The 6,077-nt window shown below is 45.5% G+C and overlaps 1 pseudogene across 1 annotated transcript; it reads right to left on the minus strand.

The window, feature by feature from the left end:
• Nucleotides 1-4,571: 4,571 nt before the first annotated feature.
• On the minus strand, nucleotides 4,572-5,978 carry LOC103738731 (annotated as a pseudogene). Its single transcript, XR_001872570.2, has one exon. The product of XR_001872570.2 is annotated as a forkhead box protein N3 pseudogene (transcript).
• Nucleotides 5,979-6,077: the final 99 nt, after the last annotated feature.

Consider the following 6,077-nt stretch of genomic DNA (forward strand, 5'->3'; position numbering starts at 1 on the left):
GGAGGACTTAACTGTCAACACTGGTAAGTCACAATCAAGAGGGGACATAGAGTTCCAATGTTTTCTTTTGGTGGCAAAAAATAAAATAAAATAAAAGGAAAATACTTCTCTTACAGAAACAGATATAAATTGCAACATCTGGGCAGCTGTGATCCACCAGAAAGAAATGAGTCCCAACCTGAATAAAGTTTGAAATGGAAAGTGAAATCACATTGAATTGAATCTAATCCCATACAGGAAACCCTCCCATGAAGGTCACCTGTCCCTAACTCCAACTTCAGGTTAAAAGCCCCTAAGGACAGGCTGGAGGCCCCAGGGCAGCACCAATAAAAGCCCAATCAGCTCCCAGCCAGGGTCTGCTGTTTCGTGCTCACGGCTGGGGGTCAGAGCCAACCACCCTTGCCTGGGCACTGTTCAATGCAATACCTCTTCCAGAATACCCTGTGGTAGGGACAGCTATGGCAAGCACTAGATATGCTGGAGGACTCTATAAGAAAAATCTATTCTTGGGAAAGGGCTCTGACCCATTCCTTCTTAAAAACTCAGCCCTGAGATAGAAACCTGCCAAGGCTGTTCTGGCCACATTCCCTCACGCCACCATCCACATGTGGGTTTGGTTCAGTTCTAGTTTTAGATAGATGGCTATACCAAAAAAACTCTTGAAAGTACATGGACAGGAGAGGGAGAGGGAAGTAGGAGCTTGTGGTATTATTATAAGGCTGGGGAAAAAAAAAATCTATGATGCAAACCCTTTCCACACAGCACTAGATAAAGAGAAAAGACAATTATAGTAGGGTAAAAATAATTGTCTATGTGTATTTCATCTAAGAAAAAAAGAGCAACAGTCTCTTTCTCTTAAATATGTCCAAGGGCCCAACAGCAAGTAGGTGTCACGGTGCTACATGTTCGCGGTTGTTTTCAAAGCATCTGTAAATATTGCTGTAGTTCCCCGTTCCCCCTCCCCCCTGCCCCATGTGAGTATGTGAGATACTGGAATGACACATGAACCACCACTTCTCCCTGCAGGAGAAATGAAAGCAAAAACACCACATCCCATAATGATGCTCAGGTGAATCTGTTAGACTAATGGATACACAGGCTAGTTTGGAAGCCAAGAGAACACCTGACATTTGGGAAGGAATTCTGAGACTAAAGTGAATTACACTTAAGCAAAATATTCTTTCACAAATAGGCTTGTGCTTAAATTCTCTACCGCTCTTAGAGGAGGGGAAAGAGGGGGTGCCTCCTGCCCCCTGGCTTGTTAAGGACGCAGACAGCCTCATTCTGCAGACTTTGCTACAAATAGCCACATACACATTGATACTTGGTTTTTGCCTCAACAGTCAAAATACAGAGTTAAACACAATTGAGCCATTGTTTTGGTGATGCATAATGTGTATGCCTCCCAAAACAGAAGGAAAATAGAAAAGAGTACCCTTACTAAAGTTTCCCCAACAAGTCTTCCAGAAGATTCCAACAAAGGTGCCAAGGGAGGCTCAGGAAAATAACACTTAGAAAGCTGCCTGATGAGGTATTTATGCAAAAAGAGTGGTTCTGGCGTTAAGAACACACTTGTATAAGATAGTTTTCTAGTTCTCAAAGAGATCAGAAAAGTAAATCACACACATTGCATTTTATTATTTTCTAAAAGAGGCCTCTGCCCCTTCAGAAAAACGAAATGAGGGGAGACAGCCCATGTGGGGGTTTCATTGGAATCACACACATTGCATTTTATTATGTTCTAAAAGAGGCCTCTGCCCCTTCAGAAAAACGAAATGAGGGGAGACAGCCCATGTGGGGGTTTTCATTGGAAGAAGTCCCCTGCCAGAAACAGCACTGACTGTTCATTACCTTTGCCTTCAGGAGAGAAGTCCGAGTTCTGTCATCTTGGGGGTAGGGAGGATGGTCTTTTGGACTTGGTTCCATGGCAACACAAATCAAGGTGTGGCTCAGGTTCCATCGCTGTGGATGGCTTTTCCGGTGTCAGATGTTTGTGGGGAAAGAGGGATCAGAGCACTGCAGAAAAACATACCTGTGCTCCCATCCAACCCTGAACCAACATGCTGGAAGGGATCAGGTTCAGGGTCAGGTGTGCAGGTAAATCTAACCTGCCATGCAGGTGTAGACTTTTCTAGGTTCTTTCCCCAGCTGCTCTCAGAATAGGTAGAGGGAATGTACCAGATATCCCCCTATCTGTCCTGGCTGAGGCAGTTGCCATGGTAGCTGGTCCTAACAGGTGTGTGTAGCTTCAAAGGCCCACCATCCTCCTGTTTAAAAAGATCAAGATCACCCTCCCTTTCCCAACCATCAGACCCTGAGCCAGGGTAGCGGGTGCTTTTGTTTTTAAAAACTTCCCTCCATTTGGATGGAAGGCTATATCCTTTTAGAGATTTTTTAGAGATTTCCCTTTAGATCTTTTTTTTTTTTTTGGCAAAGGTAACAGAGTCTCTGGCCTGCGTGACATGGTCCAGTTGTCTAAATTCAGCTCTCACAATCGAGGCGGTCTTAGTGTCAGGGTAATTACTGTGCTGAGGGCGGCAGAGATGGCCAACCCCTCCTGATTGCAAAATGGCACAGTAGCTTAGAATATCTGGGGCTGGCCCATCTAACCCCCTTATCACTTCCTCCTTCAGGTGATCCTATCTCCTACCCTCACCCAATAAGGCCCATTAGCATGGTTCTCCTTCTGGTGAATTTGCATAATTATTCACTGCCTTTTTCCTAGAACCGTATCACGGTAATGATTTTCTCAAGTAAATGCCTCATAATTCTCTTGATTCTATCATACACACTATTAAGTTTGCCCTCAAATTATTGTGTCATGTTAAACACATACAGATAAAGAAGGACACAGTCTTCAGTAGAGAATCAGAGGGAGTTGGGGCTGACTGCAGACAGGGCAGTGTAGAGTTCAACCATCCAAGTGCCCTACCAGAACATGAAGATATTTTTATATTGCAGAGTAAGTTGTCCAACAGTCAGAATTTGTCCCTGAAGAAGGTTAAACCTTAAACACCTGCTTCAAAAAAATCAAAATAAAATAACAATGAAAGAAAAAGAAAAAAGGAAGATAAAGAAAGGAAAAGAAAGAAGGTCTAAGCCTAAGGGCTTAAAAATTAGAGGCATAGCCTTTTCTCTAGTAGCTATTATTTACCTTACAAGAACTTTGTTATTTTTGAATTTAAAAAAGTTTGTTTTTGTGATTTTTTTTTCTTTTTCTTTTTTTTCCTTTTTCTTCAAAGGAATCCATGCATTGTGGGTCAGAAATTTCTGCTGGCTACACTGGCTGAATGTGGAAATCACCGATTTATTTATTTATTTATTTATTTTTTGCAAAGATTGAGTCCTGACATTAATCACAAACCCTTTTTGAGGGCAGTATGAAGTTGTATTGTTTGCTCTGTTTTGCTTTTCATGTCCATCAATGCGCCCTTAATCTTTAAAAAATACACTAAAATACTAATGGCAGTTTCTGTAGCTCCCCCTCTCCCCCCAACATGGATCAGACAGTTTTGATAGAAAAGAATCTGTACCATTTTTTCCTTTCTTAACAGCTACTGTCATTTCTTGGGTATGATTGTTTCACTTTGGCAGTTAAGAAGACACAGCTTATTTTCTGTATGTGCTTTCTCTCAGTAGTGTGTGTGTGTGTGTGTGTGTGTGTGTGTGTGTGTGTGTGTGGAGAGACACACCCGCGGGTGTATGGTTTGAAATTCTTTCTTTATATAAAAAAAAAGAAAATAAGAAGAAACACATCTAAAATTATATATTTTTTTCCCTCTTTAGTCACTAACACGACAGGCTTATGGCTTTTGGAACATTTTCTTAATTTATAACAGAAGTCAATGATTAGCAACAGCTCTAAGAATTTATCCTGTTTTCCCTCTTTAGTCACTAACAGGTGACATTTCTGAATACTCCAGTGTTCAACTTGTGAGATGTTACCAGGTTCAAGGTTACCAAGCACAGAGGACTGGTGGCTGAGCCCCACACGGCAATGCCATGGGTGTTCCTGGCAGTGGGATGCCAGTTCCATGGCATGGGGCTACTTCTAGGGGACCCAGGGCTCTTCAGTCTCTCCGATGGCTTTCCTGGCTTCACTCTGAATACAACTGCAAGGGTATCCTGACTTTTAAACCTAAGGGTTGGGCCTAAGCAGTGACAACTCTGCATGTGTGCCTCCTAGGCGGCATACGTGTATTCGGTGGCATTAACGTTGACATCCCTGTGGATTCAGCCACGGGTTTCTGACAGGCTGCAGGAAGCAATGGTTAATTTTGGCTTTTGTCGGTTTTTGTCTTCGGATAATGAAAAGCTTTTGTAAAATGGCTGAGTGTCAATATGAGTTCTACGGCTTCAATCTCCTTTAAATATAAAATTCTTAAGGGTCTAAAAACAAAGGAGAGGGGGGCAAATAAAAAAAAAGGAAAGAAAAGAAAGAAAACCAAACCAACGAAAGGAAAAAACAAAAGACAAAAGAAAAAATTGCTGATATTGCCACTAATCATTAGAAACCTCTTGACATGCTGAGACCAAATGGCCGTTAGTTCAAAACAAATCAGTGACTTGTTTCAATGTTTTGTGGTTCCCTTTTGCTCTTTCTGTCCCTTTGCCAGTAGGATTGGTGATATTGTTCAAACAGGACCGAATCCCTGCCAAGTGCAGCAGTGACCCGGCTGCCTCTTTCATCTCCTCATCGTCGCTCTCGGGTCGCTTTTCTGTGCCTCTCTTTTTGAGGGGCAGCGTGTCACTGGGGACCTTCCTGGTCTTGGCCAAGTGCTGGCGCTTCTTGTGCTGGGAAACACAGCCGCTGTCCCCCAGGGCATCCTCCTTCTGGCTAGGTTTCCTGTCATCCTCCTCTGTCTCGCTGTGGCTCTCCTGGCTCTGGAAGCTTCCCTCACTGCCTTCACTGCCTTCCTGTCTCCCCTCCGTGGCAAACTCATAGTGGTCGTCGGCTGAGGAGGAGGAAGAAATGGAGTCGCTGACAGGCGAGGTGCTCTGGGCATTGGAGGACTTAGCACCGCTGCAGTTGTGATCCTCCTTGGGGTCTCCACTGACCACACGATGGCTCGCTCTCAGTCCGCATCCGGCAACTGGTGATGCCGTTCCTCATGGCTGCCGTCATCCCAATGGGAGTTATTGGCAAGGGGCGGACGCCAGGAAACAGCCCTCGGCTCAGAACTCGCGCTCCATTTTGTATCACTCCTGGAGGAACTTGCAGAAGGGCTCCGTTTCTCTTGAAGAAGGTACTGCCCGACCAGATGGGTAGACTTGATGTGCTTTGATATGCCTGAGGAGTGGGAGGTGGGTGGTAAGGTGTCTTTTTCAAAGCCGGAATTAGATTTTGTCTATACTCTGGGTCTACGCACCACAACGACCCTTTCCCAATACTCTGACTTCTCTCTTTGTCCACTTTCTTAAAACACGTATTCAATGACAAACTACGTCTCACTGAGTTTTTCCACCCAGCAGGGGCATTCGCAAAATATGGGAAATGTTCTAAGATCCAGTGTGTAGATATTCTTCACTGGCAGGCGCGTCGTTGGAGATTCCTCGATGGCCATAAACATGAGGCAGCTAAAAGAGTAGGGGGGCTTGCAGTTAGGGTTCTGCCTGGCATCGTAGGGCATGTCTGAGTGGGCAGGAGAGGGTGGGGTGTCATCGTCCAGGTCCTGGACCGGGCTCACACTCCTGAGGACCGACTCCCGGAAACTCTTCAGCAAATTCTTGCTCTCGTGCAGCCAGTTCAGGTTGGTCAGCTCTTCATCTTCCATGGTCCCCTCTTCTAATCTGATGTCAGGCAGAGGGAAGTCGAGGTCATCGTCTTCCTGGAGGGCCTTGGAGAAACCGCTGCCCCGGTAACACTGACTCAGTCCCCTGGATGCACTGATTCCTGAGCTTTCGGGCTTCTTACTGGCAGGCATGACTGGACCCATTTACGTGAAGGCTCCTGGCCGGAGCAGGCGCGGGGACCCGCGACCCTTTGGCGCAGCCGACAATGTTTGGCGGGCGCCCAGCGGGCATAGCTCGGGGGGCCGCGCTAGGGAGCCCGGGCCGGGGGACGGAGATGCGCGAGG

Source organism: Nannospalax galili, unplaced genomic scaffold (genome assembly GCF_000622305.1).
Source record: "Nannospalax galili isolate Female #2095 unplaced genomic scaffold, S.galili_v1.0 scaffold518, whole genome shotgun sequence".
Lineage (NCBI taxonomy): Eukaryota > Metazoa > Chordata > Mammalia > Rodentia > Spalacidae > Nannospalax > Nannospalax galili.